Genomic DNA, 12,709 nt, shown 5'->3' with positions numbered 1-12,709 from the left:
ACACACACATATATACATACCTACATACACACACATATATACATACCTACATACACACACATATATACATACATACATACACACACATACACAAATATACATACATACATACACACACATACACATACATACACACACATACACATACATATCCCCACACATACATACATACATATACATATATATACATAAAGAAAGAAAGAGAGAGAGAAGAGAAAAAAAGAAAGAAAGAACTCATTGTTGAAGTGAACCTGGCCCATCCGTGGACCTGACCTGGCCCACGGTCATATGTTGAACAGCCCTGCTTTAAACCGAGCTGTTGTTCCTTTTAATAAAGCCATGGAGTGATGTCACGTTCCCTGAACAGCTGACCGTTAACATAAAGTTTATCTACTGCCACTGTAGCCCTGGCGCCCTCAGACATGAATTTTTTCCTGATTGGAAATAAAACTCGCCTCCGATCGAGTATTTCTTTAGGAAACTGATCATTAACGCTGAAATCTTTTCCACGCAGCTCTCTGCCCTGACTTCTCACCTGCTCTTTCTGTTTATAGTGCTCAAATTTAGCTATAATTGGGCGAGGTCGTTTGTTATCGGGCCTCTTACCTCCGAGCCGGTGAACACGATGGAAAGTGAACTTTTTTACGGTCTCACTTGGGAGTTTCAGCTCACGTTGGATAAACTCACGGATCGTCGCTTCTGCGTCCTCCTCACCTCGTTCAGGGATCCCAGAGAAGACAAGATTATCCCGCATACTCCGAGCTTGAAGGTCCAGGATGGACTCTTTCATTTTTCTGTTATCTCCGGATATCTGCGTCATCCTCTCTGTGAGATCTTTAACGTCTCCCCTCAGAGATTGGTTTTCTGCAGCTAGCGACGCCACCTGAGCTTGACTGAACTCCAGAGATTCCCTCAACGCTTGGAACTCTTTGTGGAGAGCTTCAACGAGAGCCAGTCGGGCATCTAAACTTGATAACTTTTTGTCGATGGACTCCAGAACATCGGTGAAGCTTTTCTCAGGAGACGTGGACGCGCCGCTTGAGCTCTCCGAACGCGTGCGCTTGGATGTTGGAGTAGCGGTGGGCGCGTTCTGAGGTTTACCCATCACTATATTCTCAAAGCACGCGTCCAGGTAGCTCTCAAGACTGTCCAACGTCTCCTCGTCCAGTTTGTTTTATTGAAACAAAAAAGCACAGGTTAGTAATAACAAAAAATTTATGAAAAATATTAATATATTCGATTGTTTTACCTGAGTTTAATTTATTTTAATTTAATTTGTTTGGTTTACCTGAATTTTGTCATTTACTTACGCTGCACAGCTCCTACGTGATCTCAGCCGCTCATCACCAGGTGACACCTGTCCCCAATCAGCTCTGGGAGTGCAAAAGTTTTTCTAAAAGATTTTAGTAATGTTTTTCTTTCAGAAAAAAGAGAAGTGGGTTCAAAATGACAGTTTAGAAAAAAATAACCAAATTAATTGTGAGAAGAAGGCACGCAAGAAGAAACTACTTCAGCAACAACCTTCCACACCCAGCCCTGGCAAAAGGGCAAAGTGTCGGATCAAACATCGATGCACGAACAATTGTGCAACTGTGAGATGCATCAACTGCTACAAATACACATGTGGCAAATGTACCAGGGACATACCCTGGCAGTGCCAGGTATGTTTCGACAGTGCAGATGGACTGCTGAGTGAGTGCTGAAATGCCAGTCACACAAGGAGGACATGCCACTCACACACACGCAGCCCCCCCACTAGAGCATAGTGTAAATATGTGTAGAATTGTTTTATCCCTTGTATTTTTATGACAAAAATAAAAAGCATGGAAACAAATAACGGTTGTTGTTTTTTATATTTCTCATGCTGAAGTTTTAGTCCTCTTGACTTACACACAATTGCTTATGGTCTGTGCTTTTTTGCTCAAAACTAAGCTAAATACTATATATATCAAAACAAAATATGTGTTTCATACAAATTGTCAGTAACCTCAAAATGCAAAGTCTCTTGAGTTGTGTTTCACATGGTGTTTTGAGAATGTCATCTCGGTTTCAAGAAATGAGCCAAACCAATTGAAAAATAAACGGTAAATCGACTTCAATTTGTTCAAAATGTGCAACAACGTGCCACCAATGTATATATAAAAAATCTTCATATTATAAAATACAATAAACTGAATATAACTAACTAGAAACTAAATGGCTAAACTCAATGGAAAACAGTTAGTTGGGAGTTAAGCGTGCCCCCTCCTGTGGTGCACCAGTAATGGCCTTATTTACAAAACAAAAGCGCCTGTTAACAGCTCATTATAGGATGTTAGCTAAAATCCTTCAGGTCACTCGACCCGTCTCTGGGTTCCAAAGGTAGAAATGTTAAATGACCCTTCTCTGGGACTTCTAGTGTTAAGTTTTTGAGCAAGCGGACCATGTCCTCCATGCCAGACTCTAATTTAACAATTGCTCCTTCTACACCAGAGCGCCAATCTGCTAGTGGTGAGTGGTCCATAATGGCCCGGTAGTTCTGTAACAAACCACCTAACAGTTGGACCAAAATCACCACACAAAAAATCAAAATTAAATTATATTTATTTTTAATGTGAAGTATAGCAGATTGGACCAGTTCTGGTACTGGTTCTGGTTTTGGGTTCTGGTTCTGGATCAGGAACGAGTTTATGAGACAGAGATTGGTTAGTGGTCGTGCAGGAGATAATGGAGAACAAAAGTCAGAATGAGGAAGATCACTAACCATCTCAGATGAGCTTGGGGGTTCTGGAGACTGACAAGGTCCAAACTGATCCGGATTGCTGCAGGAGAGGCTGAGTCCAGTGAGGGGCTGCAGCTGGCCGCAGCGACAGGTGGGTGGTGAGTCCGTTGAGCGAAGAGACATGGTCACACAAGCCAGGGTCCAAAACTGGAGAGCAGAAGACAGGAGGTACCGAAGGAGAAGACGAGGAGGCGTTGTAATGCAGGCGAAGGTCAGAACCGAAAGCAGAAGACGTAATAATCCAAAGGGTCGAGCGAGAGACGATGTCCAGGTGAGTCGTGGGTCCAGGAGCCGGGAGGTCAAGCCAAGAGGTGAGGACAGGAACGAGGAGCAGGACAGGAACAAGGAGACAGGTAAACTATGACAAGGGAACATGAAAGGCTATGGGGGAACAAGGCAGGATCAAGAACGCGAGGTATTTACTTGCAGAGAACTGTTTTAAACTACCGGGCACCGAAGAGGAAAAAGAGTGCAGCTTTTAAAGGGTGAGAGAGACAGGTGCAACCAGTTGAGTTCAATCAGCTGCTGCTGGCAATCATATGGAATCACCAATGACCTTTTGATGGCAGCTGATTCTGGTCTCCTCAACATACTCATCCTCCTTGATCTCAGTGCGGCATTTGACACTATTTCTCATAATATCCTCCTGAACAGACTAGCATCCATTGGCATCAGTGATACTCCACTTGCTTGGTTTAATTCATATCTTTCAGGCCGCATTCAGTTTTTTCAATTTAAAACCCATTCCTCAAGTTTGTTTCCCGTTGCTGCAGGTGTGCCCCAGGGTTCTGTATTAGGGCCCCTTTTATTTATTATTTATATGCTCCCTCTTGGCCACACATTCCGGAAACATAATGTCAATTTTCACTGTTAAGCAGATGACACCCAGCTCTACATTTCCTCAAAACCCAATTCATCTCTTCCACCTTCCTCCCTATCAGACTGTCTTATGGAAATTAGATCATGGTTTTCCTCAAATTTTCTTAAACTCAACAGTAAGAAAACAGAAGTTTTACTTGTTGGCACAGTCTCCACTTTAACCAAATCGCAAAGTTTTTCCATCAATATTGACAACTCCCATGTTCTTCCTTCCCCTTAGGTAAAGAGTCTGGGTGTCATACTTGATAATACGCTTTCATTTCAATCTCATATTAACTCTTATCACCCGGTCTGCATACTTACATTTACGTAACATCAACCGACTTCATCCCTTTCTTACTCCTCACGCTGCTGCCATCCTTGTCCATTAGCCTTATCACCTCCAGGATTGATTATTGCAACTCTCTTCTTTTTGGTCTCCCGAATAAGACTCTCCATAAACTCAAACTCCTCCAGAACTCTGCAGCTCGGGTCATAACTTGTACCCCATTCAGAGAACACATCACCCCAGTTCTGCAGCAGCTTCACTGGTTGCCCATAGAAGCTAGAATAAATTTTAAAATCTTAACTCTCACCTTCAAGTGTATCCATAACCTTGCCCCTCCTTACCTGTGTGATCTGCTTCACATCTCCACTGCTTCCCGTTCCCTCAGATCCTCATCTGCCACTCATTTTATTGTTCCTTCTGCCCGTCTCGTCACCATGGGGAACAGAGCCTTCAGTCGCTGTGCTCCTCAGCTCTGGAACTCCCTCCCTCCTGTCATCAGGAACACAGACTCTCTTCCATCTTTTAAATCACAACTGAAAACACACCTGTTTAAACAGGCATATTCTCTTTAACTTTGTTTTAACTTTGTTTTAAGTGTTGTTTTATTGTGACTTATTTTTAATTATTTGTTGATTCTGTTTTTATTATTAATTGTTTTTGTAAGGTGACCTTGGGTTTTTGAAAGGCGTCCTGAAATAAAATTTATTATTATTATTATTATTAACGTGATTCGTGACATAAAAGGAACATTAGATTGGGAGAGCTGCAGTGCTAAATGGTTAACAGGATAACATTCACTCTTGGCAACATTAATTTTATACCCGGAGAACTGGCCGAATCTGTGAAAGAACTTAACAATAGCGAGGCAGGTTCCTATTGGATCAGTGACATATAAAAGCAAATCATCTGCATACAATGATAGCCTTAGTTCTGCATGACTCCTGATGATTCCACAAACAGTAGGAGAGGTTCTCAGAAAAATACTCAGAGGCTCTATTGCAAGTGCAAACAAGAGGGGCGACAGGGGACAGCCCTGTCTACAACCTCTATTTAAAAAGAAGTATCCGGATCAATTGTTATTGGTGATAATACTGGCACAGGGCAGTGTATAAAGAAGGCGTATCCATGATATAAAATTTTTACCAAATGCAAATTTAGTTAAAACAGCAAACAAGTAACTCCATTCAACCTGATCAAACGCCTTTTCAGCGTCGACTGATATAACAACCTCGTGTACAACTGTAATCTCCCTCGAATAAACAACATTTAGCAATGTGTGAACATTGTAATAAAGTTGACACCCCTTTATGAAGCCAGTCTGCTCCTTGGAGATAATTGTTGGGAGAACTCGATTAAGTCTCTGGGCCAGAGCCTTTGCAATAATCTTTGTGTCCACATTCATTAAAGATATTGGCCTATAGGAGGTACAGAGGTCAGGATCCTTGTCCTTCTTTAAGAGAACACTGATAGAAGCCTGTCTTAGCGAAGGGGGAAGTGAGCCGAGTGACAGAGACTCAACATAGACAGAATGAAGCAATGGGATAAGTTCGGCTTGGAATGCTTAAAAAAATTCAACTGGGAACCCATCGGGTCCAGGAGCTTTATTGTTTTGCATATTTTGTAAATCCGCATATAACTCCTGAATAGTCAGACCTGATTCTAGGTGATCAATCAGTTCTGAGTCTAAAGGGGGAAACTGAAGCTCATCCAGAAACGTATGCATATCAGTCAAATCCGGTGGGAGTTCAGATTTGTATAGGAACTCATAGAATGATGAAAAAAACGAATTAATAACTTGCATATCCTCCTGCAGGACCCCCGATGTATCTTTAATACAAGGTATTAAACGTGAAGCTGCTTGACGGCACAATTGGTGAGCTTGTAATCTGCTGGGCTTGTCGCCATATTTGTAGTACCTAGCACGAGAATGAAGCAAAAGGTGCTCCTCCTCATTAGTTGTGATAAGGCCCAGCTCAGTTTGTAAGACCAAGCGACGCTTTGAATGACTGTCAGATGGGGCAGCTGCAAGCTGTTGGTCAACCAATTCCAACTCAGAAGTAAGCTTCTGAATGTTTGACATCCTAAATGTTCTCACATGTGCATAATATGAAATTAGCTGACCACGTAGATATGCCTTTAAAGAATCCCACAGGAGTGCCCTAGAGATTGGTTCAGAATCAGAGTCATTAAAGGCAATGAAATCCTCTTTTGCGTCCGTAATAAATTTGTGAAATTTACCATCTGATAATAGTAAAGTGTTAAATCGCCATTGAGAGGGATAGCGAGGTCCGGGCGAAATCTGAAGATCGAGAGAGACAGGAGCGTCATCCGAAATAATGATTGGGTGATATGTAACATTTGATACTTTAGGCATAAGTTTAGCATCTACAAAAAAAGAATATATACGTGAAAAAGTCTGGTGAACATGTGAATAATGTAGTGAACTAAACCTCCGGTCAAAACCTGACCCTGAAGACCTTCATGGGACAGGAACTGTTATTTCATTGATTTGAATCCAGAAATACAAATTAGCTCATCCAGAGACTTTCTAATTGTATCTTGAACTAATCAATTGAAAGAACACTCTCTTTTTATATTGTCATTACTATTTTTACAAATGTCTTGATAATCAAAAGTGTGTTTAGTTCAAACCATTTTAAATGTTGAAGTGAACTACTCAGTTTAAATCAACTGTGAAACAGTATTAATGATTTTTAATCCTCATTCAAAGTAGAAATCAAGTTAGATATCTGTTACAAAGTAATTATGCATTTTGATCTTCTGTCTGAAATGAGAAGTAGTGATGTCGGTCGAAAGTCAGAAAGAAGTTATTAGAACGAAGTGGATTGTTTTTAAACCTAGCAGACGGTAAATAAGAAGCTACTGGCATCTGCTTCCTCCCACTTCGCCATAACATTTCTCTGTCTGTTCCTAAACATTTCTCTGTCTGTTCCTAAACATCTTCGCTGTTTTTCTGACTTGTAGTAATCTCTGACATCACTAAAACCACACCCCTGTTGGTTCTTTCAACCAATCAGGACTTCCCAAAAGGGACCGGAAGCAGAACTCTTTAAAAGTCGACACTTCCTAGTTCCCAGTTAGTTCTGGGAGCACAGGAGAACAGAAGTTCCGAGAGAGAACAGGAGTTCCATGGAGAAGGAAGACAGTGTGACTTTGCAAGGGTGAAGTCCACGGTGGTCATTTTCTGAAAGATGACACCTGTCTGGAGTGTTGATTCCGGTCATTACGCCAAAGACCTATTCAACATCTCAGGAGTTCAGCACGTTTGCTGAAATTCCACTTAACTTAATCCTATCTTTCGGGGAAGTTTATTTTGGAAGCTGGGCCAGTCAGCCTCGTCATCCCAAGTTGATGAGAAGCGGATAAATCCCTGGAGGTAAAAAGACTCAGCCTTGCTGGACGCCAGGAGAAGGCCTCTCTGAAACCCCACCAAGGTAAAGAGTCGACGCTCGGGTACCATCTAGCTGAAATCACCGGGAAACGTGCTATCTGGTTTCAAACAAGATAACTCCCCATCTTTTCTTTATTATCTTAGTTAACCCTAAGTATCCACTTTCCCTTCTTAAACTTTACTCCATCTCTATATTTCTCTGCCAGTAAAAAGATAAGCTAAAGTCTGCAGACATTAATTTAAGATCTAAGGAAATGTCTGTTGTTTCAAGCTGCAAGTGAGAAATCATGGCCGTTGCTCATTAATTAAGCTGTGTTATTGTAATCAATTATGCCAATCAATGTGTAAAATGTGTGATGTGTTTAAATCGTTTTGATAAATAAAAGACCGCACTGTTGTGGTGGGTCAGAAATTTAAACACGTCTTTGTCCACATTTAATCTTTTAGACACGATATTACTTAGTCCAGAAAAATGAATGAATCCGTTTAAATTGAGTATAATATTATGTACTTGAATTAGTCCATATATTATAAAATGTAAGAGAGCACCCCTGAGCTAAATCCATCTCTCGGCTCTCTCACTACATACTGGTGGCACCGTACGTCTCATGGAATGGACTTTGTTATTTGTGTAATACTGGAACTGCATGTTGGCATAAAAAGTGCATATTTCTGTTCGACTGTAAAAAGCAATGTTTTTCAGCTGTGGTGCTCAGAGAAAATACAGTGATATGTTTTCAGCTGTGGGAAGGTGTCTTGCCCTGTTTTGACACTGTTATCAGCTGTGTGGTTCTGGTACTGATCCAGTTCGGTTCTAGATAACGGCTCGGACGAGTCGGTGTTCTAAGAAAAACACTGTTTTTAGAGCTGAAAGTAATGTCATTGTGTTCATTTTAAAGCTGAAATTTGTACATCTGTTGTGTAAGTAAAGCTGGCATGCTGTGGTAAAACGCTTTATTCTGTTTAAACGGTCGCAGAGGAACGGGTTCTGTCTGACCCGGTTCTGATGTCGGACTCGGTTCAGATTCGTCGAACGAGTCGTGTTTTGAATGGATAAAACGCTGTTTTGAAGCTGAGCGCCGTCTCAGACCACTGTTGAAAGAGCTTCGTTACATTTGTAGCAATGAAGGTGCATTTTGAAAGTTAATGGACGAAAGTTGACCGGACTTTTTCAGGCTAACTGCTAACATGATAGCTGGATTCACGAGCTGTGATTGGTTGAAAACCGCTGTTTGGGTCGCTCTGATTCGCTGAGAAATGGGTGACATGTCTGCGTTCACTCCCTCTGATGTCAGATTGTAAAACCCACCCCGTTGCTCATTGGTTGATTCAATCACGTGACCCGGAAATGACGCTCGTTTTCATATGGAGCTTTCTCTGTTGTTTAAAGTTGGAAAACGCTTTAAAATTAGTTCTGACCTCATGATCCATCTCTTAAAAGTCTAATAGCTGAAGCGACCGCTGAATCGAAAGTAAATCCGCCTATAAAATGTTGATTTTGATCCGTGTGGGCCGACGCTAATTCTAAGCTAACAGCTAAAGACCGGATGTCACCAAAGCCACAGGAAGTCATCACGATTCCTAGTGGACGTCGCTAACAGTGACTGGGTTAAAATAAAATAAGGTTATACTGCCACCTTCTGCCAGAAACTCGATATGACAGTTTCATTTCGTTTTTAGGATTTTTGGTGAAATTGAACGTTTCTACTTTCTTTAAAAAGCATTTTTGAGTTAATAAAACGGTGCTCAAGCGTGATTTATGCAGTGAGCATCCCAACCCCACCCAACGCACCACCAACATTTCTCAGACAATACAAGATCCCTCTGGCAGCGCATCAGCCTGTCCAGGAGATCGTTGATGACCTTTTGGTCAAAGGTATAATCAGACAATGTAATAGCACCTACTCTGCTCCTTTATGGCCAATTTTAAAACCAAATGGTAAGTGGAGACTTACCATAGACTACAGAAAGCTAAATAAACAAGTCCCCTTATCCAGGTGGCCAATGACTCAGCTCCAACAGGAACTGCCAAAGGTCACCGATGGTAAGTACTTCTCTACCCTCGACGTCGCCTCTGGTTTTTGGACCATCCCTGTGCGCGCCGAGGATCAACACAAACTAGCTTTCACTTTCGGCAGCCGACAATACACCTTTACCAGGTGTCCCTTTGGCTACGCTAACTCACCTGCAGAGTTCAACATCTTTTTGAACAAAGCATGTCCAGACGCCCACGAGCGTGGGACACTGATCTACGTGGACGACATCCTTTTGAGGCAGCCAACACTGGACTCTCATTTGGCTGAGATCGACCACGTCCTAGATCAGCTAACAACTGCTGGTGCTAAAATCTCACTGTCAAAGTGCCAGTGGTGCAGAACCAAGGTGGACTACGTTGGCCTCCTAGTAGGTCCGGACGGAGTACAACCACAATTGACTCGCACCCAAGGCCTAGACAACCTCAAAGTCCCCACCAATCTCAAAGAACTACAGAGTTTTCTGGGAGTGTGTAATTACTCACGCCAGTTCATAGAGCATTATGCGGACCTCGCAAAGCCACTGACTGAACTCTTAAAGAAAGACGTCCCATTTGTCTGGACTGATACACAGCAGCAGGCAATGAACGCTCTTAAAGACAGGCTCAAGTTAGCCCCATGTCTAGTCTACCCAGACTACAACAAAGAGTTTTACTTGGAAGTGGGCTTCTCAACTCACTGCATAAGTGCAGGTCTGTACCAAATACACGACAAAGATAAGCGTGTTGTGGCCTACGCCAGCAAAACAATGGCAGGCCCTGAACTAAGGTATTCAGACTGTGAGAATGCTCTACTGACCACTGTGTGGGCAGTGAAACATTTCTCCTGCTATATTGGTGGACAGAGGATTATTGTTGAAACACAACACCAGCCTGTAACGTTTCTAAACAGCCAACGCATCAGAGATGGTGTGGTGACAAACTCACGTGTAGCCACATGGCTCATGGCACTTCAGAGTTTTAACCTAGACATCCGCTACGGTCAAAATAAGAAGTCACACTTGGGCACTGATTTGGCAATCTGCCAAGAATGTACACAGGATGTACCAGCCACCCAACAGCCGGTTGTGAGTAAACCCTCAGTAGCTGAGGACCCAAATCACCACTTCTTTGATAGCAATATCTGTAAAGATATGGCGACATTGTACGTGGATGGATGCTCATTCCACCACGAGAAAATCTGCAAAGCAGGTGTTGGAGGAGTCCTCCTCCAAGACCAAGAACAGGTCACATTTGGCTATAAATTAGGCTCTCAGTCTTCTCAGTACGCTGAGATAGCAGGAATCCTAATAGGCCTACGGATGGCAGTGGAACGCTCCATCCAGACGCTAGTCATCTGCACTGACTCTAACTATGCTCGACTTAGTTTCTTGTGTCATCTCGCTCTGTGGAAACAGAACGGTTTTCTCACAAGCAACAAAAAGGTGGTCAAACACAAAGAGCTTTTCATGACATGTGATCACTTAGTGACATCACATGATCTACAGATCTTCTGGAAGAAAGTTCCAGGACATTCCAGAGTCCCAGGCGATGACAAGCACTACAATGACCTTGCAGACTCCCTAGCCAAGGGAGGAGCTGTTGACGGGCCCACGTGGTCCTTTGACCCCTCCTGGCTACTCAACACTCAGTCGACACAACTGTAGATGAACATATGCTGTGATATATTCATAAATTAAACGGATTCTTTCATTTTTCTGGACTGAATAATGTCGTGCATTGAATTTGATAAAATGTATCGTGAGACGTTAATTTTCTTTGACCCATCAAAATGAATGCGGTCATTTATTTACAGAATCAAAGTTTAACATCACACATTTACATTAATTTGGCAAAATTGGAAAATAACAACATGGCTTAGTTAGCAAGCTGTACAATTTGATTAACCATACGACGATGGTTGAAAACCTTGCTTCACAACAGACATTTCTGGAAATATCTGGAATGATTTCTAGCAAAATAGAAGAATTTTAAAGATGGAAATTGAAGTTTAAGTTGAGAGAGATGGGTGAGGGAATTTGTCTGTTATAACCAGAACAGCACGCTCCTTCTAGACCAGCTTAACCCACGGTACACTTTGGTTGAGATCGACTCTTTACCTTTGCAGATGATAGTTTCAGCGTTGGTGTAGAGCTTTCCTTTCAACTCTTCCAGCGTCTCCGTAAGAACAGCTAAACCTCAGGAGTCGTGAGATCATCCTAGAACAGACTTCTTCATAATTCCTCTGAACTTCTCTTGTTCAGCTTAGTCGCAGATGTCCTGAGCATTCTGGACTCTGCTGCTCTCGGAACCAACTCACAGCATTCTCTCAGCGTTCTCCTCAGTTCTTCCCAGAACTGCCGAGAACTTCTCAGAACTTCAGAACTTCAGAACTTCCTCCAGCATCCTGAATTCCAGCATTCTGAACTCTGGAACTGCTATGAACTAGGAAGTGTTGCACCTTTTAAAAGAGGTCACTTCCGGTTCATTTGAGCACTTTCTGATTGGTCGATGGACCAAAACAGAGGTGTGTTTTGTGATGTAAGAGGTTATTAAAAGTCAAGGAAAAAGATTAAGATTGTTTAAGAACAGACAGAAGATATTATGAAGAACTCAGACTTCGTGGAGTCAATTCTCTAGTATCTTGCTGTAAAAGTTAAACATGACATTTCTTTTTCAGTAAACTTGCAGTTGACCGAAACTTGACCTTTGACCAACTTACACAACTTGCTCATTGAAGACAGAAAATCAGACAATGCATCATTAACCTGATTTCTACTTTGAATGAGGATTAAAATCACTAATACTGTTTCACAGTTGATTTAAAAATGAGTAGTTCACTTCAACATTTAAAAATGGTTTGAACTAAACACAATTTGATTATCAAAACATTTGTAAAATAGTAATGATAATAGAAAAAGAGAGTGTTCTTTCAATTGATCAGTGCAGGACACTTAGAAAGTCTCTGGATGAGCTTAATCCTGTGTTTCTGGACTCAAATCAATGAAATACAGTTCTTGTTCCAGGCAGGCCCCTCAAGGCCAGGATTTGACCTCAGGCCTAGTTCACTACACAACCTACAGCTGAGGTAATGGCAGTCACACGTGCACAAGCTGCAGCTAAACCTGCTGATAACATAGTTTCTGTACGCCCAATACTGACTGACCCAGACATCATCCAACTTCAGAAGTTGGATCCTGCAATTAACTCGATGATACTGTATCTGACTGACCCAGACAAATACACTCCATCGAAGGGCGAACTGGATTCCAATCCAGACCTTAAAGTCCTCTTTCAGCTGCGCAAACAGTTAAAACTACTTAAGGGCATCTGTATTATGAAATTCTTTATCAAAAGGGCTCGTGAACGGTCGGCACA

The sequence above is a fragment of the Nematolebias whitei genome, chromosome 19 (assembly GCF_014905685.2).
Source record: "Nematolebias whitei isolate Nwh7 chromosome 19, NemWhi1, whole genome shotgun sequence".
Taxonomy (NCBI): Eukaryota; Metazoa; Chordata; class Actinopteri; order Cyprinodontiformes; family Rivulidae; genus Nematolebias; species Nematolebias whitei.
The sequence above is the reverse complement of the archived record's forward strand: the minus strand, read 5'-3'. Positions refer to the sequence as shown.